Genomic DNA, 25,204 nt, shown 5'->3' on the forward strand with positions numbered 1-25,204 from the left:
GAAAGGTCGTCTTTGATTTCAATTGGGATCAGTCCCTAAGGTCATATCATGGCCTGAGCTATTTTATCTTTGTCAGGCCACTAATTAGTCTCCTATTCCTTTTGCCCTTCACTGGGATTTGTTTGCCTAAACATAGAACATTTTCCAGCATTGCAGAATTGCTGCAGTATTACACAGTATAGTGCCTGTGCTCAAAACCTGTTTTTTTTTTTGAAAAAGCTTTATGTTCTAAAATGTTTTAAATTCTGCTTATAGGATGCATCATTAGGTTTAATGTCCTCTTGCACGTTCATTTAATTAATATCTTTCTTTCAGCTGAAGTACATTTAACTAACTGTACAAGCTCTAATAACAGTACACAAAACCAACAGAGGAGCAAACGACAGGTTAATAATGGAAGTTAAGATTAGAGTGAAACAAAATAGAGGCAGGATACCTCTGAGATTTTATAAATCAGACAGGATCAGATTATTTTCCAGTAAAATATACAGTCATATAGAGAATTCAAGATCATGAAAGGAAGAGAAGAAAGCACTGTTCAAATTCACAGTTTCTAATAAAAATAAATGTATGTGCATGTATATCTAGGTGAGTTTAATAATAAAGATAGGAAGAGAAAATCTTATTCTGGCCTAAATACAAGAAAATAAATGCTTACTTTGATAGTATAGTTGCTTCCTCTTCTGTGAAAGTATGGATTTCTTGAGTGATTACTGAATAGTGTCAGCTTTATCTCTGGGTTCCCCTTTTCTAGAGGACTCCAACTGCCAGGAGTAACTGATGAAATCTTTTCACCCATCACTCATTTTTATTTGGAAGTGGTGACATCTGCCATTTTGAATTGGTTTAACAGCAGGGCAAAAAAAAAAAAAACCCAAACCCACAGTCTTACTTTGTGAAGTGGAGTGGTCAGACAGTGGAATGACCAGACAGTTACAGGGCACAAACTCTGAATACCACTTTTGATCTGTGCTATAATTTTTGGCAGGTGCTGCTGATGTCAGAAGTTGGCTCTGGAGAAACAGTTATTCTTTGACAAGTGCAGATCCCTGGAACATAATTTCCATATGACTTGCAAGAATTTGGTACTGTCCCCTCCAAGAAAATGGGTAGATCTGAACAGAACATGTTGAACAACATAGCTTGTTTCAGGCTTATGTCACTGCGTGACTAACAGATAAATATATTTTTTTTCTCCTTTTGAAGTGTTGCTCTATAAGAGCACCTGGTAGGCTACATGACAGGATTCCAGCTAAGCTGTTAATGCTCTGAATAGCACAGGAATCTGAGCTCAGCTGTTTGCTAGCTGGGATCATAGCATATATAATTTGTTATAGAATTTAGCACTTCCACTTTCTTGGGTGGATTCTTCCCCCCTCCACTGGCACCACTGAGATGAACAGAAAAACACAGAGGAGTAAGGTACTACTTATTCTGACAAAAGGAGAAAAGATTGGGAGGGACCTCCTTTTCTCAGCTGTTATTGGCAACCTGACTGCATAACCTCTCTGTTCCGTCTTGAAAAGAGTTATATTTCTGGCTCCAGATACTTCCACTGAAAGATTGCTCTAGAAATTTCCTTCTCAAAGCATTTTATATTGTATTTTAATTTCCATCCTAAATTTATTCAAGAGAGAATTTCTCCTCTGCTTTCCTCCAGGTTATATATAGAAGAAACCATCTCCCCTCTCATTCTTTATTTTGCTAAGATAAGTCAATCAAGGCCTTTGGACTCCTGCCATATCCATTCTCTTCAGAGGTATCATGGCCTTTCTCTGCACCTGCTCTGATTTTAATTTGGTCTCATTGAACATGGGTAATGAGAACTGTATGTGATATCCCACCTGAGTACTAGTACCTTAAACATGATGTGACTGCTTCTTTATTTTGACTGGAAATAACTATCTAATATGTCCTAGAATCACATTTATCTTTTCCAGAGATGTATCATGCTCATAAGCACTCTCTAATCAGCTAACACACCCATCTAGGTCTCCTCATTTATTTTTTCCAGCTGATAAGCTCCTGCTTATAACAGAATGTTAATTAGATCCTAAGTTCACGACCTGCCTTTTGTTTTCTCTATTTCAGTCTTTCAAGTCACTTGTTTTTTTTTGTATCTGATACTCCCTGTGCTGATGACAGTCTCCCAACTTTGTGTTATCTGGAAAATTTCTTTAACATACACCTTTATTTTGTGTCACCAAGTATCACCACTCAAAACTGTAGTAACACCACTCCAAAAAGTAGTAAAATAGCTCCCAAGGAATTCCACTTGGAATCTTCTTGCAAATAGGAAAGAAGAGATCAAAGAAGAGATGTTATCTGATTTTAGCCAGTTCTTATCCACTTATATGTCTTATATCAGATTGTATTTTTTTTCAGCCTAGCTGGTAATTTTCTGTGTGGCACTGTATTGAATATTTTACTGAGGTTGACAGTTTATCTGGCCCATGTTTATCTGCCCATGTTTATCTGATCCAAGAGAAGCAGTGAGTTAATGTGCCATGACTGACCTTTGGCAAACTGACTTTGCATTAGCCCGTTTGCCTTCAGTGCTTTAACTGTTAGATCTGCCAGAGTTTATCTGAAAGCATTAAGGGGTGCAAGGTCAAACTAATGGCTCAGCTTGAAATGTGACAGAATATGGCTCCATCTATAACACAGTAGGTTTTATTCCACTTCTCTGTCAATGACTAAAGTTTGGATGAGATTCATAGGTGGGGTAATATCTTTTCTTAGATCAACTGGTAGAGCTGGGAAAAATGCACAAGGTCTGAAATAGAAACAGCAAACTTCAGAGCTAAATACCAACTTCGAACAAGTGCTCTCTGTTTAAATTGCTAAACCTCAGTGAGACCATCAGAGAGAAAATTTGGTTCCTCTGGAGGAAAGATAAGAAAATAGTAAAGGAAAGGTGATCAGGGTCACCTGAGCTCTTACAATAGAGAAACAGGTTATTTATTGCTTGGTGAATGTTAGAGAGAGATTGGCAAACGGGAAGAAAGGAGGAGAGAGGAAGATTACGATGTGCCATTAAATATCCCTATTGACTCCATAGTTAGTTTAGATGAAATTAATTTTTCTACTATCTGACTGTTCAGTAAGTGTCACACTGTGAGTGGAATGTAGCCATGAAATGTAACACGAGGCTTGCGATTCATTGCTCTAGGTCAGACAAAGCAGATGGGTGATCCTGGATCCTAGGCTGCTGATGGGGTCAGACTCTCACAATTTCTCCTCTTGGAGCTGCTTCACTTCATATAAACAATGAAATACTCTTTGGGCTTGAGAGACGTAGTCAATGACATACCTCTTTAATCCCCTGTATGACTCAGAGCAGGTATTTGCACTTTCCTGTAATATTGGGTAGATTGCCTACCAGCTATTCTAAGATATGTTTTTTCATAGCAAAAGAGTTGCATGGAATGTCTTTTGAAAATTATTGATTTCAGTGCAACATTGAGCTAAAACAGATCTCAAAACCCTGCTTGTAGTCCTAAGTTTGAAGCTGCCCAAATTCTTCCTGTCTGAGAAGTCACCAACAGTTCTGCTCTGTAATTTCAGTGGTGCACACTGGCAAAAATGAACAAGAAACCATAGGCAGAGGACTAGACCACTACGAAACACACAGGGAAATATTCAGAGCTCTCTGGTTTTCATGATGGAGATATGTTTCAGGCTGAGACTTGGCATGCAAGATTCAATTTGATACTTAATATTGATCATCAATATAGTCTGTACAGGCCCTTAGGTGGTCCAGAGTCAATTGCATGAATATTATGTGACTTCAAAAGTTGTACAGATTTATTTTATAGTCATGTCATACGAATCAATATTTTGAGGAAATTATTTCCACTTTAAAAAGCATGTAGATACCATAGTGCCTTGGGAGGCTTAAAGCCTAACCTAACAGTTTCACCTAAGTAGCTGAAAAGTCTGCAGTGTACCTCTCTAAATATGGCTCTTATAGTTGCAGTTTTGCTTTTGTAATGATTTAGAACTGCTTATAGCTCTCATGTGATGTTTTCTTGTGCTGAATTAAGCTTATATTTCTGCTGATAATTTACATCCGGGTTAGTTTAAAATGAGATCTGGATCTAGTTATGTTATGCCCAGCCTATTTTAAATGCAGTAATTGTCTTTTATAATCAAGCTATTAGAATGACATTAAAATGTAATCCTGAGGAACAGCCTAGTCATTTATCAAATGTTGTGTTAGCCTGCTTGACATTTTAATTTATGAGCTTTTTATTATTACTTTGGCCTCCCAATTAGTAATTACTTGAAAGACATGTCATTTTTCATGTCTTATATAAACAAATACAAGAAAAAGGGTCAAATTTTAATCTTAGTGAAACCATCATATATCTAAGATAACTGCACTGTCACTGAAGAGTTACCCCAAAATAAGAAAGAGGGGCATCTCATCTTCTATCTGTTGAGACACAAGTGCAAGTTTACTTTAAACATTATGTAGGAAAGACACCATTTCTTTTGAACTGTCTGTCATCTGATTTGTTTAAGGGATTAAAAAATCTGTAATTTTTTTACGGAATTGAAAAGCTTTAAAAAGCTTGATTAATCTTTTTTTACCAAATCAGATTAAGATTTAAAAAGTTAGGTCAGACTTCTTTTGACAGTGAAAGAGTTTTTTTTTTCTCTTTTATTTCTTCAACAGTAAAAGCATATAAGGCATAGTTTATTGTGCATTTCACATTATTCTATTCCCAATTTCTCAACTGTTGTGTTTCTGCCAATCAAGCTATGTCCTGAAACGTCTTATGAAGGCACTTGGATATCAGTTTCTGAAGGATATAAATAAGGGCTTCCTGAGGGGAAAAAATATAAAATCAGCTTCTGCTCCCCTTTGAAAAGCGCTAGAATCAGTGGAATTGTGCTTGTTTATGAACTGGTATGTATGGAATGTACATTTTATTGAAAAATAGCAATTATGAATCTTAGGTGAGAAAACTTGGCACTGATGTTATACTTATTACTTAGGTGATATACCTATTGCTTATTGTAATAATATTTTATTCCATTGCTGAGACTGTGATTACTGGACTGATGAATAATTTGCAAGTTGTACATGAATGAATTCACCAAAATCCTCCCATTATATTAGAAGTGTTGAAAGAAAAATGTTGGGCACGTATAATCAGTTGACCTGGAAGGCAGGGCGCTGTACATCAGATCAGAACTTGCCCTTTACAGTCGGATCATAAACAATAAACCTAAAAAAGCAACAAGCAAACACTGAGGAGGTAATATCAAAGATGTAACTTTTTTCAGAAACTTGGAGAAAGCAAGGACAGCAAAGCTATCAGTAACTGAAGAATGATGAATGCTCACTTTAAGTACAGAGCTTTTTACGTGTGTACCTCAAAAAACTTTATACAGAAAGAAGTGTTAGTGGTTCCATTTTACAGATGGGAAGAATGAGGCTTTGAGGGCTAAAGTGGTTCGTTCATAGCAACTCTATAACTGATCCAGGAATCCATTTGTTATATAACTGCAGTGAATGTACCCTAGCCCATACTTACAGATGGAGAGTGAAATTTTTGCTGAGTTATTCACTGCCTCCACATCTCCTTTCTCATCTTAACATGCTTTCTGTGGGCCATTCTTGGGCGTGAAGAAGTGCTGTGATAAAATCTGGGTTTGTTAGGTTCCTAACACAGGTAAAATCAGGAAGCATCAGGAATCTTTCAGAGTCTGCTTGTGCTGTAGAAGCTCACTAGGTCTGTAAATAAGTCTAATGTGGCTATGTTACCAGTGAGTAACACTTTTTCTGTCTGTTCCTTCCTCTATCTTTTAATCTCATTCATATGACTATTTTCTGAATTGCCGTAATTAGACATTGATAGCCTGTCTATTTTAAAGAGAAAAAAACCCCAAACTTTCATCATAATCTCTGAATGCCTTCACAGCCTTTAATGTGTTTTTAGTGAACGCCCTTGTGTGTTATGAAAGGGACATTATCTCTGCTGTACCATGGGGAGTCAGGGTGTAAAAGAACTGATGGATTATTACCTATTTCTTCTACAGACATACCATAAAAAGTTACAGTTTTACTCTGTGCTTTTCTATTAGCATGTCCTCATATTCTCATTCGATCCTTTTTCTTGGTATCGTCTTTTATTTCCAGATAGTGTTCAAAAGGTCTTAATCTAAATATCGCAATGAAAGACATTCATTTAATCTATTAAAAATTTCTGACAAGACATGACTTGATACCAGACAGGACCTGCACATTTTATCATGTGGTTAGTGTCAGTTTATTTATTTGCCTGATGTCCACAAGTCCACTGTTCATCTTGTTTGTGTGAATTTTTTGTTTTGCTTGATTTTCTTTGGAAATAGATCTTTGCCAGACCTCTCCTAAGCAAACAAAGGTTTGTTAAAGGCTCTAAATCCATAGGACTAGCAGGACCATAACATCGTGTTTTATTATGATTAAAATTGTTTGTTTAGTCCAGATTCATTGGTTAGTACTATTTGGACGTGTTAATGAATTTGGCCTGAATGTTATACAAAAAAAGGAAACTAGCTTTTGTGGCTCTGCTTACCAGGGGTAGGAGCAACATCCTTCTCCTCTGTGGAGGACAAGTATCTAGGATATAGGAACAAGAGCAGAGAGTTGTATCTGAGCTGTGGGAAGAACAGAGAAAGGGAACAAGGGGATGAAGGAAAACAGAACTATGAACGTGGAAAAAATGAAGTGAGTGTTTTATTTATACACTCTGGGTAGTCCATGTGCTACTTGGAAAGGCTACATTCCTTGCTCCTCTGTTTTGAGCTGGATTTTCAGCCTTACTATAAATGACTGAACAACCAGCTTTAATTATAGTAAAACATGACAACAGAAATGAATCCTCATGGCTAACAGGTCATAAGAGTGCATAATAGTCCTTAGTGGCCGAGGTTGAGAAGACTCAAATGATTGTAAATAGTGCAGGTGCTGAAAACCAATATGAGGATATATAATTTCTTGATCAGAGAAATGCTGACGTGTCTTACAACATTGTGGTGTGTGGCAGTAGCTTTTCTGGAGGCAATTTGCAGGCAGGGAAAAAGATCTTTTATCTCACTGCTGTTGGCAACCTTCACGTTTCATATTCACTCTTCACTGTCTCAGGATGTGCTAGCTTTCAGACAGGTATAATAAGACTAAGAAAAATAAAATGGGGCTGACTGTGCTGCTAGTTTTTTAAGAAGAAATCCACCCAGTTTCTGTGAATAGATTTCAGCCCATTGTATGTGAAATATTACCATTGTTTGCCTCTATTTACTAATATTCTTGTGTGACTGGTCATCCAAGTTCCATAATTGTGTTTCTGTTGTTTAACTGAGCAACCAAAGCTCGACAGGAGAGCAGAAAGACATGGCGAATGGTTAATAATAAACACCATCGGTCAAAGATAATTGGTATAAAAAGGGTGGCATTTCCATGATTCAAAAATAATCAGTGGTCACAGGTCCATGAGGACAGATGAGAGGTGTCACAAAATTTAGTGTCAGTGAAGTAGGTTAATAACATTTATCTGGACAGACTTTTATACTACATTTTGTAATTTTTGTTGACTGCAGGTGACTATGTTTACTGCTAAATTTTTTCTCACTTGTCTGCTCAAACTTATTGTCATATGTAAGGAGATCTTCTGGACCCACTTCAAGCATAAAATACAGAGATTTTGTGAGATATGTGAAAATGTATGCAATACTTTCAGGACAAGGTTCCCAGGCACATTTATCTGTTGTTTTGTTTTGGTTTTACTCTTCTGAAAGAACTTGTCCATCTGTGGTGCTACAACAATAATACTTCTATAATTGTTCATTCAAGCCTTTGAAATGTTGCAATAATGTAATTTCAGTCAAACGATAAGATATTTCATTTAAAAGGTACTGTTGCTGTGAGCTGTACTCAGGTTCCTCTGTAATCCAGATTCATTGCCCTCTTTATTCTCAGCAAGCATGAACAAACATGAAATAGTTTTCTGTAATTGTATGAAAAAGAAATATAAGCACTATTTCGAAACCTTCTATGAGATGGCAAGATCAGCTGTATGCTACTGAATAATTTCCTGAGCATCTGTTCATGGTGGCTATAACAGGGTACAGCAGTGCAGACATTATATGAACTATAGCAACACTGTACAATTTGCTAGGGTCTAAGCCTGTAACAGAACGCTTTGTGAAAGTCCTGCTGAAGGACATAGACATTTTGAGCACGGAAACTGTGTGGCTGGGCTGTGATTTTAGGCTGAACATAAAAATCAGTGCCCTGCCTGAGCTGCACTACAACAACATGCGAATTCGTTCTGAAATCAGAAGTGTAGCTACACAAAGAAAAACATGAAGTATCTCCCAGCACAGGGAATTAGCTGCCCTCTTCATGGCTGGACTTGCAGAAGACGGGGGTTTGAAATGTGATGGGCTGTAGCACTTGGCAGCTGTTAACAGACATGCAATAAAAATCTGATAGGAGACCTGACTTCTAAGTGTGGCTTTTCAGATGACCTTCCCAGACTGCCTTTAATGTTAAGTTCATAAAGGACACCAAGAACCTTTTAGTTCACAACCCCTTTTCACAGAAGAAAGTGTTACACATTTTATCTCACAGTGGCACTATTTTTGGCCAAAATTTCTGCTGTTTCACGGTATGGCAGCTGGGATGGGCACTATCTAGACAGCTTGTCTGATGATAGCTCCAGTGTATTTTCTGATATGAATTCATATGTTTATAACGTTAGGAGAAGGGCTTGACCCAGCCAGAAATACTCTGTCCCTATTCAGGTGATTCACAACATCCTCAGGCTGCTTGGCAGCTGATCCTATTCCCTTCGGGGAAGAGGAAGCTCTCTATACATGACAGCAACACACAGACTTGTGTACAGTTGCCAGCACCATATCCATAACCAGGCAGCATCTGTGATGCAGAGCATGCTGTCTGACCAGATAGCACTCTGACTCTTGAACATGGCTATTTAATTTCTCCTGAAGGCTGCAGAATAATTTTACCAAGCTCAATTTGGCAGTGTGTCTGAGCTAGGTCCACTGAGCAAACCAGGTGCTTCAGGATACCTTTGCGCCTGAAAATTATGGCAACATGCTGCAACAGCTTCCTTAGAGAAAGCAGGAGACCGCACATATCTAGGGCCTTGGCAAGGCGCAAGCAAGTGTATTCGTCGTCCAGATCCAGATTTGCGTCTGCTGTTTGTCTAGCCCTGTGTAGGGGCATGGCGAGCTACAGAAGCAAAAAGTCCTCAGTGCTTCCCTGAGAAAGAAGCAGAAAAGAGTCAGTTATTTCTGGCTAAGGAGAAAAGTCTTTAATTATGACTACTTTAGTGAAATTTACGTTTTCTCACAGTTCCGTAAAGGTGGGCAGAGGGAAAAGAATAAGGATGGGAGAAAATGAAAACTCTGCTGTATTTCAATATAGTTAATACTTAAAGTGAGCTAATGAATAAAAGAAAGAAACTGTGTTTTGAAAGAATGGAAAAAGTCACCCAAGTAATTTAAATGTTAGTGAGGAGCAGTAGTAATGAGCAGATTTCATTAGAAAAGCAGAAGTACAAATATTTGCTGCCTTTTGACTAACACTTCCCAGTGTTGTGCACTCCTGTCCCATCTCCCCTTGCGCTACCTAATGAAAACTAATGATCACTTCTGCAATGGGATAATGTGTACAGTGAAATAACGTGTTTAATCTAATTTAATTATAACTAAGATAGGTAGCACTTTTCCTCGCTATCTGTTTGATAGTTCTGATTTTCTTTTTGTGAAGAGAGAAATACCAGAATTAAACTGGGCTCTACTGGATGGCTTTCCCCAGATCTACGTATAAAGGATACTAAGTGGAGAATTAGTGTTCTGGTTGTTTTCTCAATTTATTTGTGGAGGGATGAGAAAAAATGCACATGAAATGTATCCCCTTAAGTGCTGGAGCCTTACTATGAAGTCTGGAGGCTAAAAGGGATAGATTGGCTTATTGACAGATTAACACACATTTCTGCCATTATCAGAACTGTGTCTCAGTTTATTATCCTGCTTCAACAACATAGTAAAACAGAGATGACCAACTGAGGGTTTATGGGCTGACTTATGGGGTGATTTATCTAGGCTAGAGGAAAGCCGATTAGTTATTAAGCCAGTCAGACTGGGGATATTGCTATGTGTTTGTGTAGGTGAGAAAAGGAAGTGTAGAGCTAGGTATGGTTGGCAGATTAATCAAGTGCAGCCTTATACACTGTTTCTGAAGAGCTGACTCAAAACAGAAGCTATCCCATACTTAGAAACTCCATCACAAATCTAACTGGGTGGAAAAAAAGTGCACTTCTGAACTCCTGGTGCCTTAATTCTTTGGCTTTTCTTGAAAGACTAGAGGAATTTTAATTAGACTGCCCTCATGGAAGGACGGATAAAAACTGTTAGGCCATATAGGAAACCAGACATTCTTTGGAAAAAAAGTGTTGGTTTAGATATTTTTGATTTCTTCATATTAACGGACATTAAATCAGCTTCATTGCTATTAGTTAACATGTTTTTAAGCAAGATTGTCCCAGGCTGCATTAGGAGTAAAATATCTCCAGTCCTGCAGGTAGAGCTGTATGTCAATCCATTTTCCCTACTGCGGGCAATGACTGAGTTACCAGTGGTCTGTACAAAAGCAGTTATGTTGACTTAAGTTCCCAGCGCAGGGAAGACATATGAAAGAGAAACAACTGTTTGTGCAACACATCCCTGCTGGGCATGAACATATGCTGTTTTTCATATACCTATCTTGCTGACTGTGTACAGGCCAGTAAACCAGGAGCTCTTCTGTGTGTAGAAGTGTATTGTGAGCTAAGGTACCATAAAGGGATACCTCAAACTTCCTATGTTAGGGTAATCAAACAGGCCTTATTATTCCCTTGATTCCACTCTTGCATGTGGAAAACTCTTCTTAGGAGTAAAGAAATCAGAATCTGCAGAATTTGGATTCTCAAACATTCACCGAATGTGTTAAGAATTAATAAAACAATCAAAATCCTGGGATGTTCTGTAAGGTCTAGCTACCTATCAATATTATGAATTCTACCAAAGTGATATGTACATCCTAAGCAGGTTCCTAGGACTGAGAGAAAAATCAGGTTTTCATTTTGTTGGTGCTTGTTTTTAAGGCACCAGGCTTAATAAATAAATGACAATCGACCATTGTTGAATGTGTATTTTAGCCTTTGGCTTCAATGATGTAACAGCTCTGTTACGATGGGCATGGTTATAAATCTACTCTGCTGCAGTTCCAGACTCTTCCCTAGAGGATCAACCATACGAAGTGTAGAAAGATGAGACTGAATATTGTGCATCTTCTTGGCACAGCTCCAGTTACACAGGCAGCTCTTTAAAGTGAAAAGTAAGTGGAAGATTAGTTAGTTGTTTACCACAGTAATCGATGAGTGTACACATTGAAAATGAAGACAGTTTTGTTTTAAAGTGTCAATACCCTACATATGGGAGATGCGTTTTCAAAAGAATTCGGTCAGCGAACAATAATCCCTATAAATATGCTTATCATCTGTAAGAAATGGTACATGCTAAAAGATGGAATTAGTTTTGAACTATAAATTTATTTGCACATGGCTATAGTAACTATAAAGGTGAAATAGTTGCACATCTGAAAAAAAACCAGAAAATAATGAAGATGCAAACTTTTAAAACCATGATTCAAGAGAAAGTTAGCTGGAAAAAAATCAACCCACTTTGCACAAAACACTATGAAAACAGTTTTATCTTTTCAGTAGCTGAAATAGGTAAACAATTAACAATAAATTATAAAGATATCTAGCATGTTTACAAACAAATTTTCTTCTTCCACTGGACTATTTCCAGTGGAAACAGGGCTGCTTTGAGATACAGGGACATGGTTTTTTGGTCTTTCCTTGGGTTCCCAGGAAATGTGCCATCCCTCTAGTCCTGTAACGCTTGCAGTCATGCAGCGGGCAGTCAGGGCTGTATCCTGCAGTCCTCCCACCCCCTGCAGACTGTCATTTCTGGAGCAGCCGACCTGCTGAAGCTCCTCAGTCAGACCCCCGTGTCAATAAGGACATCACTGCTTTGGTTCTTTCTGGTGCATGTAGAGGAGCTGCCAAAGCAGAGTGAGCAGGGGTGGAGCAGTAAGAAGGTAGGCTTCATGCTGAAGGCTCAGTCCTTCAGACCTCGGTCCAGCCTGCATCCAGTCAGGCAGGTTTTCTTTTGTAGGACCTGAACAAACAAAAAACTTCCATTTAAATAGCTGTAAATTAAGCAGAAACAAGAATGATTTGCCTGGGTTGTTTCAAGTCCTTTATTGCTCTAAACTACTTCCTTTCAGGCTTCCCAGAAGCTACCTCAGCTGAACAGGTAGTGGTGGAGGGTGTTTAAAGACAGTGTTCACAGTTCTGAAAAAGCAGCAAACAGCAGCACTCAGGACATTTAAGAAATGACTGATGAGATTTTATGGTGCTTAGGAAAGAAAATATCTGAGTATTCATATGTAAATCTCAGAAATTCACCAGAATGTTGCATTTTAAGTACTGCCATATTTTTCTTTGCAAGTGCATATGGAGTAAGTAGCTGGAGGTAATGTTCCCTCTAGAGGCTCAGGAATTTGTTTTAGTGTAAAACAAAAATGTCAGAGTACTAAAGTGCTCAAGCGTTTTCTTCCCTTTGCAAGTAAAGTCCTGGAGGGAACCTGACCAGAAAAACTCATTCTAAAGAGATTAACAAAATCCAATTAACCTGGTCAAACCATTAAGTAAATTAGCAAATTTGGTAATCAGAATGCTGTCCCTTTTTATTTACTTAGTTCTCACATTAACAGCTTAACATGGTAAACGTTTAACAAAGAAAAGACTTTTTTTTCACAGACAAACGTAGATAAGTTTATACCTTTAGAAGACTTTTATTTATATTGAAAAGAACCTGAAAGAACTGTTCATAGTTGTTCATGAATCAAATGCCATCAACATGACTTTGTGTGGATATAGAAAGCCAGTGGATTTTATATTTTAACATATGGCATAAATGCATACCATATATAGATAAATATACATGTAACTGTGTATTGGTGTGTGTACGTATAAATACAGATATGGATATATATATATATATATGTATGCACACACGTGTCTACTCATTAGATCGCTTTTTAAACTTCTGGCAGATCTGATAAATTAGAATCACTCACCACGGAATGTAGGAAAATTGAAGCATTCTTCTCCATTTACTTTCCTGTGGAGGGTGAGTTTCACACTTTGGATAAATTTCACAAATTCCAAATATTATTTACTCAAACCTTTCAAGCTTCACATTGAATTTAATGTGAAAAAAAAACCTCAACTTTTTTTCTGAAGCCAACATGGTAAATAAAAACTGTATAACCTATGCCCTGCATATGCCTCACACCTGCATCTAAAGGAGTAACCTGTAGGCTGGAAAGGCTACACTTGTTTCTGAAGAGTTTATCTGCTACTACAACAGGTGAAACATCACAGTTTCTAATGTGGAAGAGGCCTGTCAGCTCGTAACCCCTATGGTAACTAGTGACAGGCCGGCCTTTGGTGGAACCAGTGCTGACCAGTAGAGCCTGTCCTTGCACCTTTTTTCTGTGGGGAGGGATAAGTGACAGTTTTGAAGCAACCTGACCTTGGATCACAGGATTGGGGGAAGTTTTGCTAGATGCCCAAGCACATTTAACCCTTCGCTGCAGCTGAAAGGGATCTCCGTGAATACTTCATCATCATTTTGGGCGGGTGAAGTGGCTCGGGGATAGTCAGAGGCACGAATAACAAGACTGGAGAGCTAGGTTAAGGGGTCCTGTCATGCAGGGTACCCTGATGTCTCTTACCACAGCCATCTTGCAGGCCGTGAGGAAAGCAATGAAGGATGGCCGGGAGGCACTGGCAGAACAGACAGCTGTCCTTGGTCCACTCTCCGTGCCTCACCATGCCACAAAGTCTGCGTTATTAGGAAACAATCCTATGAAGTCCAGTTATGTAACTTAAAGTTAAGCTTTTTATTATTTCTAGGGAAAAGAATCCATTCCATAGTTCTGTCACCTGATCCGTTTATCATATTTGCAGTGTCTACCAGTAAAATATTTTGGACATGTGCAGAATGTCCCCAGGAAGCAGGTTCCTCCATTCTGACAGCAGTTCCTGTTCAGTTTGTGGGCTGGAGTCAGAAACAAAAAGTTCTTCCAGGAACCACACTGCTGAGCAAATAAACACCTGCTTTAGCTGTGCACAGCTGGGCCACCCGTTTAAACATAATACTTTTGGGTTTGATTTGTTTGCTTGTGGCAAAGAATCTGCCCAGCTATCCTGACTTGTTAGTAGCTTCAAAAAGGTCAAGGATTGAATTAAACAGTATCCTCTTAAATTAGGTTTTAATTACTGTTTCAGTAACAGATACCATTGCCTGCAGGCTTTTGTTTTTGTTCTGAGCTTAACCAGAGATTAAACTTCGCAGGGGCACTCAGCCAGGTACCTTTCGTATATTCTTTAAACACACAGCAAGAGTTACAAAAGAGTCTGGTCTGCTGTGAGCTGATTTTCTGGATATAAAGTCTGAAAAAGATAAGCAAATTCTAGTGGCCAAACAGGCGACTATAATCTCCGTTAGAATTTTCCTGGGACAGGTTGATCTGGATGCTCAGTAAAAAAGTACAGGTAGGAAGATTGCACAGGAAAGAAGAGAAAACTTTTTACTAGCCTGTATTTTTAGAAATGCTTAGGAAGATGCTTCTAGGCGGTGAAGAGGAACAGGTACCATATATATCTAGTGAGAAGGCACTGCACGTATAGCAGCAGTTGAAGAGAGTATCACATGTCTTACATCAAGTATAAAAGTATCAGTTCTTTTCACTCTCCATGACATCTGGAGGAAATGTTAGGAAATGTAAAAGGAAATAATTCTCTCTGAATCATGGCAATAGCTTTCAGCCCAGATCCCTTAATATTCCTGTGGCAAGTGAAGTTCTCAGACTTCGGTAATAGCACTGAGAGCAGGCTAAGAGAGACATCTCTATTGCCGCCAAATTTTTTTTGTTTCCTTTAGAAACAAAAACGAACATCTTTGGTGAAGAAGAGAACTCCTAGGCAGCAAGAAGCAATGCTCGGACAGTACATTTCCCAAGGCACAGACTGGAGGGTCTGACCGTGGCCTTTTGGACTCTGTGTATGAAACACAGTGAGTTGCTCTGTATATGCGGGCTTCTTCCTGAAACTGCCCTTGTGTTGAAAGATCATGAGCATGAGGCGAAAGGTCTTTTTCTGATCATATACTATTCAGTGTTTGACTGGACACACCTTGAAGCTGTCACATTACCTTTGAAGGGAGAAGGATGTGACGCAAGCTTCTGAGCTCAGATCCACACCTACGTTTGTTTATTTATTTATTTTTAATCATCAGTCATTTTTAGCTTTCTGCACCAATTCAAACATTAAGTAAAGAAATGAAGGCATAGCACTTCCCATTTCTCCACCAACATGTTTCAAGTACTTTGCAGGGTATTTTAACAGCCATTTCTGTGACGTCTTTAGGAGCTCACAAATGTCCATGTGGTCATGAAATGATCTTGCTAGCTGTGTGGCCGAGGGCTGCACACCTACTCATCAGGTTTCACAGTTTCAAGGACTCCCCAGTAACTGCTAAAGAAACCACACTCTGGTGTGAAATATTTTGTCATGAGGTTTGCATGTTTCCCTGAGTAGGTTGAGGGTTGCGTATGTGTGTGTGTGTATGTTTTTAAAATACGTACGTCAGTGTGTAACAATGCAGAGTATTGTGCATATAGCAAATCGAACCAGAAAGCACCCTCAAGAAAACAGGTTATTATGTAACCTGGGTGCCCTTTTTCTCCTGCAGATACATCTTCATAGTGGACATGAGAATCAATTGTTTCCTTCCCTGATGAACGACTTAACCATGTGTTAACCCGGTGAAAGGTAAGACATCTGAGGGGATTCTTTGTTTTCTCTTGGAAATGAGATTATTCATTTCCTTGAAAGTGTTTAAAGATGTGCTCCAATTTTTCTGGATCAGGGAATTGTTTCCCCCTTCACATCCTTTTAACATATCAATTAAGAAAGGATTGTAACACCTTTCTGGGAACAGCTAAAGGGCAGAATTAACATATAACAGTAGCTAGAGTAATTGACAGGAAAAATTATTTCTCATGAAAGTAAGAAGTGTCAAAGTTGTTATTTTAGAAAGCGACAGAGATGCTGAAGGGTGTTTTATAGCTGAGGTTACCTATTTGTTTTTCTGCTTTGTTGTTCAATCCAGTTGTTATTAAAAGGGTTCAGGAGGTGGTGCAATGATAAAATAAAAAACGCTGGAATCTTTGTAATGTTAATTTTGTTATCTACGTGAAAAGTAATTAGAAGAGATCAGGGCCTATGCTCTGGATCCTGAACATACAGCAGATGGACCCCTATAACCAGGTCTCCCTCCCTCTGAACCTCCATATGAATCTCAGGCATCCTTCATCATGCCACAGTCTGGCTCCGTAAGAGAAGCCAAAGTGACCCTACAAGCATATGGGTAATGCTAGGCATAAGAGTAACTCCATTCATGCATAAAGGTGTCTGAAAGCTGAGAGTGCTAATGTAGTTATTTTTACACTAGTTATTTAGAGGAGGGAGAAGGAAGAGCCTTTAAGATTTTCTTTACTTGAAAGAACCAGCACCCATAAAAGTCAAAACAGGAAATAAAGGCTATGTCTTACCACTCTTACACTGCAGTGCTTGTAAAGGTAATGCCAAACTTAAAAGAAATCTACAATACAAAGATTAAGATATATGAATAATGACCCCACAAAAAGCTTATTAAATTACAGTATGAAGTTAGTGAAACTTAATTATAACTACACATTGTTTTGTATCATATGAGGGGAAAGGAAATAAAACCGTTCCTACATGCAACACAAGTATTATGGAAGAATAGATCCCCCACTTTTAAATGACTATTGGGAAAAAAATGTAAAAGAAATGTGTAAAATACAAGAATATAACAAAATTCATAAATTTCATTTTCCATATGCAGTAGCAAATATTCTCAAGACTGGGGTTTTTATTATTAAAAAAAAAGTCTTTGCTTACCTAATAAACTTCATTTTTCCCCCTCTGGTCTGCCTGTATTTCACACCTTTCTTTGTAAGTGAAATTCCTTTGCTAGAACTTTTACGCTACAATGTATGTACAGAAGAATTAGCTTGACAGAGGTGTTTTGGTGAAATACAGAACTGAAAGTAAAACCAATCCTTTGCTCGTCAACCAAGAAAAATTTGGTGTACCTCACTTTCGGGGTTTTAACACTGCTTTAACCCTGCAGCAAGTCATTTACAGACGATCAACACCTTTCTACTCTTGTCTTCCATTTCCCTGCTTGACCTCTCTTCATTAACTGAGCACTTTACCGTGGCATTGGGTGGTGGATTTATCACAGGCCCTGCTATGAAGTGCTCTCTGGGGCAAAAATTTCTCACTTGAGGGCTCCTCTCCCTCTGCTCTCCCTCTGCTCTCCCTCTGCTCTCCCTCTGCTCTCCCTCTGCTCTCACATTATCGTAAAATATACTTGCAGTGTCATGAGTCAGGAGCAGTTAGTGACTTAAATTCAGAGCTATATGGTCAACAAAATACAATCCCTATAATAAATAAGGAATTGATCTGAAAGGTAATATTTTTAACTTGATTGTCAAGATTGATTGGTTTATCTGAACAATACCGTTAGTGTCTTGGTAGGTGAGTCTAGGAATACTCATACAGCTATGCAATAATATATTTATTATTAATTTAGAAAATTAATCATTCATAAAAATGAGTGATTGTGTAGAATTTTGTATATGAATTTCATACGTGAATTTAAACTAAGTTTAATGAACTAAGTTCTTTTTTAAATTTGAAGCAAGTTTATTGTGATCTAATTTAAAAAAAAATTATTCTCTAGAATTTGCTTTGCTCTAACTAAATAAATGTCACTAAATTCATGCAAGGTTGTGAGGAAAAAGTCAGAAGGAAATCTATTACACTCATGCTCAAAGAATACTTTTAATATATCGTTTGCAGTATTGTGAAATACCAGCTTTTCTGCAATAACTGGTTGACCCCTCTACAAGGTTGTGTTCAGAGGTCTCAGGCATTCTATTGGTTTGCCATCTATTTCTCGCCATTGTTTTGAAAATAATTTTAGGTGTCATTTTTTCAAAAACTCTGCTCTCACAAATACTACTGAATTTTTACAAATGAAGGCTGGGATTGTCATGTAGTGGTGTGCTGCCATGAGTTTAGGTTTACAATAGATTGACATACGCGGAAAAAGGCATGTATGCTTTATATACTGTTATTACTTTTCAGATTGATTTGCTGGACTCTGGAATTTCTTTCAGGGCAGGAGTTTAACAATCCTATCCACTTATTTGAAATTGCCCTTGGAGTTCAGTCAGGAAAGATTGCCTCTTTGAAAGGCATAATGACTGAGGAGTAACTTGCACTAATCTCCCAGAGCAATTCATTCCTCTTTTAATGATTTACTCCCTAAGGCTGATCCTATCTCTTTCCACCATACCTTCCACATACAAACATACAAAGAACTTCAAAACAATTACCATCCTCAGCATCCTGGGACAGTTTAAGGAGAATAAGACTTGTAAATTGAAGTGGTGCTCATTTCTGTCAACTTTGATTTAGGTTAATGATTCTAAATAATAGTTAGTAGTTGATATTTGAACAGCTTTTCATTGAAAGCTCTCCAAAGATTACAGTAAATCTAGGTCATTTAGCTGAACAGTTCCACTCATTCCAAAGCAAATGAACAGGATTTGTGGCTGAAATCTAGGGCCTTAAGCATGGGTTAAACTTTTGCGTGCTGTGAGTAATCCCACTGGAAGTGGTTCAGTGCACTCTATCACATTTATATCATGTGAATTATTCTTTCATCATTCCACATTTCAAGATAAAAATTCTGGCAACACAGATGGTAGATGAATGATTTTTAGATGCTAACATTTCCTTTTTGGTCGTTTACAACATACAATAACTATATTAGATTTAATTAAAAAATAAGATAAATGTGCAGTTGCTGAAGTGAGCCTTCAGGCGTCCAGAGTTACCAAAGGAATACTGAATGTGAAATGAGCTTGCAAACTTCCTGCTCATTCCTTGGATATTCAGAGTCCTTGCTATGCTATTTGAAGCCAAGCCTATTTGTTTTCTCTAATGTTCTGTCCCTTCTTTAATGTTTGATTTTTGAAGGTATATCAGTAGCAAATTTATTTTGACCATTTTCTTATAAATATCTTGATATAAAATCAAATTACTGAAGATTGAAGTACTGATCCCTGTTCTAAAGCGTAATCTTTTTAAAAATTGAACAAAAAATAGCAGTAAACCTCAGAGATTACCTTGCTTTGTGATGCTTCCTTGTTAAAACAAAAATTGCAACTTTCTACTTTCCTTTTGGCTTTCTGTTTGATTCTTCTGTAAGCCAAAATGTTGAAAGCCAGGGCTTTGGGGTAGGTGCAATAAAAATTAGCAGCTCTTTAAAACCTAATGGTTCAGAGTGCAGAGGGCAGGAGGGGGAGGCGCATGGAAATAGCAGGACAGTTAACACAGAGAGGGCTGAATTTTGTCAATGCTGGGTCTTATCATCATGTTGCCATTTGCCTGGCACTATGATAACAGTGTGATTTCTTAGAAACATAGATTAAATCTCAAGAACTTTAGATCACAATAGTAAGTTCATTCATTATTTTTTTCAGTTCTATCAATGTCAATTACAATTACCTTAATTCACTTCTTAAATGAGTTCCGCAGTTTCTCTCCTATTTGTGTATATTTATGCCAAGAGTCTTATCAAATCCATGTATTCCCATAGCACAGTAGTGAGAAACTCTTTAGCTGCATTCTAAGCACAACTTAGCACAACATGCTACAACCAGTTATCTACTTGAAAATATGGTACGTAAGGCTGGCAAATTACAATTCTTCCAAACACATCATCCAGAAAGTGCTAATGTTCACTCGCCTGCATGTTGATTCATATCTCTGTGGTTCAGTTCCCCATTTATAAAACCCAGATAAAAGTATTCCCTTGCATGAGGAGGGTTACAAGCCTATATTCATTCATATATGTGAAGTGATGAGTTACAAAAAGATGTTCATAAACCTACTGCTGAGAAAGTAGTGATATAAATGGCTTCAAGAAAGCAAGTCTGCCCATTTAATAGTTAAAACTATTTTTGAAACAATTACGAAGGTTATGGTTTTTATCTTTTTGATATACACATTTCAGGAGGAAAATGCAGCTTCCTGAATCTTGTGAAGATGATATATAACTCTCTTCTCCGTAAGCTCATGGAATTCTTACCCTGGGTCAGTGTTGTCAAATATCAGTCTCATGTTCTGCATTTGGCTACTGATAATTCACAGACTCACTTCCACAATTTGAGCAGCCAAGTAGCACCACTGTGTAGGCATTTCTGTATGTGCTTTTTGGGAAGAAATTAAGGCTTTTAAGATGCCTGAAACACTTGCAGGATTAAACAGCAGCAGAGCAGGGGATTTTAAGAGGTTGGGGTTGTCTAAATGTGGGTCGCATATGAGAGGTAAGTTCATGGTCAAGATAATCAGAAAACAAACAAAAAATCAAATGTTAAGATTAAAGACAAGCAAAATTGTATTATGCATAATTACGTTAATATTTTAAACACTCCCTTATCACTCTTCATGTTGTCAGACAACTTCTGGGGAAATTGGACAAATCTGCAGTGTTTAGTAGGATTAATTACAGATATAGTTGCTGTATGCATGCTTTGTAATCTCACTGTTTTTCAGGTTTCACTCACACTGTGCAAATGTCTGTCTACGCTGATCAGACATTGTGATTCCTTGAACTAACTGGGTTTTCTTTGTAATAACAGCAAGCAAGTCAGTAAACAAATCAGTCAATAAAAAGAACGGGTATGTTCAATCTGTAAAAGGCATCGCTTTTTAAAACTGACCATTGGATGCGTTTAGTGTGTTTTCTCCTTGGAGTATGTCTGTTTCGAAAGCAGCCAAACCCCATGTGTTTCCTCAAGATGTATCCCATGAGCATAATAGACGTATCTTGATCTTTTTTTGGTGGCGTCCAGTCAGACAAGTGGAAATGGAAACTTACTAATTGGTATTTAGAAAAATCCATTTCCCAGTCAAGTTCAAGACGAGAATATAATGTCTTACTTTTCAGGAGCTATCTATTCAAAGAGAGGTCATGCATGGTACTGACACAAATAAAGGGAGAGTTAATTTCCTGTTAATGAGTTAAAGATGTCAAAAGAACAATAGCCTTAGGACTCAATTAAGTCTCTGCAGAAGTAGATGAAAGTGGAGAAGGCACATCAGTTGTTTTTCTTTTTACTTTTCTAGACAGTCATATTTTACCACAGAAATGTCAATAAATGTCTCTTTTTAAAGTTCTTTGGGCTCACACACATTTTGTTTTTAAAATAAATCATTTAGTATTTGCAAGTGTAGATATAGAGACTTTTCTGAGTTGTTTTTAACACAAATTATTTCTGTGATCTGCATTACAGTTTATTCCCCAAGTATTTGCATTGGTGCTTTGAACTGCGGCACAGGGCTAGAAGTGAACTGCTGGAGGCAGGAAAGTTTCATAGTCCAACTTCTTTGCCAAAACCAAGGTATGCTGTTAACTTCATCCTGGAGTTGCACTCATCCTCTTCAGGACAAGAATTTTTGACAAAAAGGAGTTTATTTTTTGAAAGATGCTGTTGGAGAACTCACAGAAGGCCCACGTATGGTCCCATGCTGTGTAGCTCCACACTTGGGGTGACCCCTTCTGGTACCTCGGTGTATAGCCTTTGTCTCTCTAAGCAGAGTCTCTTCTTACAAGTGAGACAGAAGAGAGCATTGGTTTTCAGCAGAAAGCGGAAAAGCATCCACATGTCTATGCATCCACTGCCCTCTCCACCTCTATATGTGGGGCTGACTAGGTGGAAATGTGGAAGAGCGTCTCTCCAAGTTTGTAGGACATGCCATACTGGCCATCCACAAGAACCGTCTGGGTATTCTGAAAAAAACAGCACGGAGAAGAGCTTGCTAGCAGCCACTGTGAAAACGTTACAGAGGGATCTTTTCTCTTCAAATGCTCTGTGCAATATTACAATACAACTTTAATGGGGTTTTTCATCTATTTCCTTCAAGGATTCATTATACAGTGCCGTAAGAGACAGAGGTAAGAGCCTGTGTCTCATTGTTTAAACCTCCCCTCGACGATGAACATATCTCCACAATCAGCTTAAAGATTTAAACCTATTTCCCTGTTATATCAACCTCATATTGACTTATTGCCTTCACCAACCCTTTCTTGTCATACCTGCTTTTGCACCTCCAACCCATGCACTACTCCCTTGCCCACATTTGTTCAGAAAATTAGTGCCAACTAATGGTCTAACAATGAAATATGTCTCTTAACATCATGTTTAATGCATGAGCAGGCATAGAAATAGATTTGAAAATAAATTTAGAAGTGTATTGGTCTCAAATATCATTAATGCACAGAACCTTTACAGCAAACAAGATCCCACGAAGATAATTTCTTCAGTCAATACCTCTATGAAGATTTTCAGCTTGGAACAGTAACAGAGGAGCTCTGTTTATTAGTGCTGGACTACTGGTATCATAAAGAAGTACAGAAAGTATAGATAATTCCCTATTTTTCCACAGCTTAGCAAGGAAAAACATTTTCTTCAGAAGTGCTCATTCAGCTATTTTTTCTTTCATTCCTTTACACATCTTGAGGGCACACAAACCTGTTCCATATCAGTCTTATCTATCTTCAGAGTTTTTCAATGATTTGACAAGTCATCACCACCAGATTTGGCTACTTCCACCTGAAAATCTTCCCAAAAGATTCTGTTCCTTTAGTTATTCCCACACAGCTCTCCTGATTCACCCAGGGCATGCAAGACATCCTCTCTGCCAAGCAAAGAAAATTTCCCTTCAGTTGCCTGCAAAACAGCCCTCACATTATTAGAGACACGTGGAACTTGGTTACCCCAACCCCAAAGTAATTATTATATCTTGTGGTCCCCAGAACACCAAAAGGGGCTAAGCTCTTTCTGGTGCACCTTCAGCCATGTTGTACCACCTCAGCTTACAGCCAGAAAGTTGTCTTGTCTCTATGTCATTTAAGGAGAGATTTCACGATAACATTCTGCTGCTGTTGCCCCTCCAGGCTGAGCTTGGTGCAGGTTTCCACTTGGCCTTTGTAACCTAAAAGCTCTTCTGTTTCTGCAGGTCTTTCAGTTCTGCATCACTACCCTTTTCTGTATATCAGTTCTAGATGACAACATCCTGAAGTGGCACTTCACCAAGTCAGGTTGGTCCAGATATATAGTTTGCCAAAATAAACATTAAATTTAAATCTCCTGCTCCTCTTTTTCCTCTATTACTTGAATGAGAGTAGCATCTGCATCCCTGTGAAAGAGCAGAGTCAAATCTAGCCACCTGCACCACTGCAAATACATGCCATCTGTTTCTTATTAAAGGCTGTCAAAATCACATCATTCAGAACTGGGTCTTCTTTGCTGCCAGAGAAGCTGTTCAGAAGTGGCACTGGAAAAATAATGAATGCCAAGAAGATAATCAGGGTAATGTGTTAGTTTTACTCCTCATATAATTTTTATGGATTCTGGTAGATTTTCTACAATGCATGAGGAGAAAAATGGCAAGAGAGGACTTTTGTCTTGTGAGACATCTGCTCATAGTTCAAACCAATTAATATGAACAAAGACAGAACTGTGAAGAGGCAAAGGATTCACAGGAAAATCATGTATGGTAGTTTAACAAGGTGTGGTGGATGCTCCTCATCTTAACACAGTTATGCTCCTTCCTGGAGAGTGAGGAAGGTAGATTAATATAATACTGCTATGGAGACATTGCCTTAGTGACACTACCTGGTTATCAGACTGATTTGTAAATCAGTATCTCCTATGAGAAACCAGGACATGCAAGACACGAAAACTTCAGTGAGGGGAAGAAGGTCCCCACACAGTGGAAACATTCAGAAGTGTGAAGGAGAGCAGACCCTGATTCCCACTAGAAGATGGGGATAGGGTGAACTTGCCTGCTCAGGTAGAATCAGGAAAATGCCTCAAAGTCCATCAGGGAGAAGGCCTGTGTAGAGACCCAAGGACAGAGCAACAGTCTTTGCCTTCCACAGGCATGGTGTAACTTGCTAAGGGACTAAAATGCGTGAATGAGCTACAGTTACTCCTTTCTGTCTTGCTCTTGTGCTGATCAGGACCATATTCAGTTTAGCCAGTTCCTGTTCAGTGTGTCTCACAAAACGGATAGACATGTAGTAGCAGGTCCTCTCTCACAGTCTGACACCTGGGGGAGGTGTAATTTGGGCTGTAGTAACAGGAAGCTTCTCCACAGTCACTGTGGTGTGCTTTACTAATTGCCTGTTTGAGTTCTGAGTCATGCTTAACAAGGCAATTAATGGGGATTAGAGTTTTCTAAGGAGGCAGATTATGTCAGAACATTATACTGTGTCATCTTCCTTATTACTAAACTGTCACAGGGAATAGTATATTAATTATTTGATTAAAAGTTACTGTGTAAGTTAGTTAAAATTAGCTGCCAAAGGTGAGCTGACAACTTCTGTGAAGAGGAAAAAAAAGAATATGAGGAAAAAAACCTCTGAAAGTTGAAATATTCTGGTCATAGACTGTTAATACTAATATTCTGTGGTGTCAGCTTGAACCTCTTGAACAATTTAAGTACCTCTTTTGGGTTTTTATCATGTCATCCTCAGTAGGGTTGAGCTTGTAAGGGAAGATGGATTATGTGGCTCCTTGGCTAAAAGGCTGCAGTAGCTTGCTGAAGCCCTGCTTCAAAGCAGGGCTGTGAGGCTTCTGGGAGACCCTGGAGGGTCTCTTCCCTTCAGCTTCCTGAAGTATGGATTCGCCAAAAGGCAATCATGCTTAGCCAACCTGATTGCCTTCTATGATGGGATGACTGGCTGGGTAGATGAGGGGAGAGCAGTGGATGTTGTCTACAGAATCACAGAATCACAGAATCGTTTAGGTTGGAAGGGACCTCTGGAGATCATCTAGTCCAACCTCCCTGTTCAAGCAGGGTCACCTAGAGCATATTGCCCAGGATCACATCCA

General features: G+C 38.4%; 1 protein-coding gene across 1 annotated transcript in view; it reads left to right on the forward strand.

Moving 5' to 3' along the window:
• Nucleotides 1-25,204, forward strand: part of LRRC2 (leucine rich repeat containing 2) — a 190,059-nt gene that overhangs the window by 23,859 nt on the left and 140,996 nt on the right. Inside the window, exons 4-7 of the mRNA XM_068928708.1 lie at nucleotides 15,082-15,213; nucleotides 15,892-15,971; nucleotides 21,599-22,260; nucleotides 23,325-23,406. The gene's annotated coding sequence lies outside the window, so the exon portion shown is untranslated. The remainder of the gene's footprint in view (nucleotides 1-15,081; nucleotides 15,214-15,891; nucleotides 15,972-21,598; nucleotides 22,261-23,324; nucleotides 23,407-25,204) is intronic.

The sequence above is a fragment of the Struthio camelus genome, chromosome Z, assembly GCF_040807025.1.
Source record: "Struthio camelus isolate bStrCam1 chromosome Z, bStrCam1.hap1, whole genome shotgun sequence".
In the NCBI taxonomy this organism is placed as follows: Eukaryota; Metazoa; Chordata; class Aves; order Struthioniformes; family Struthionidae; genus Struthio; species Struthio camelus.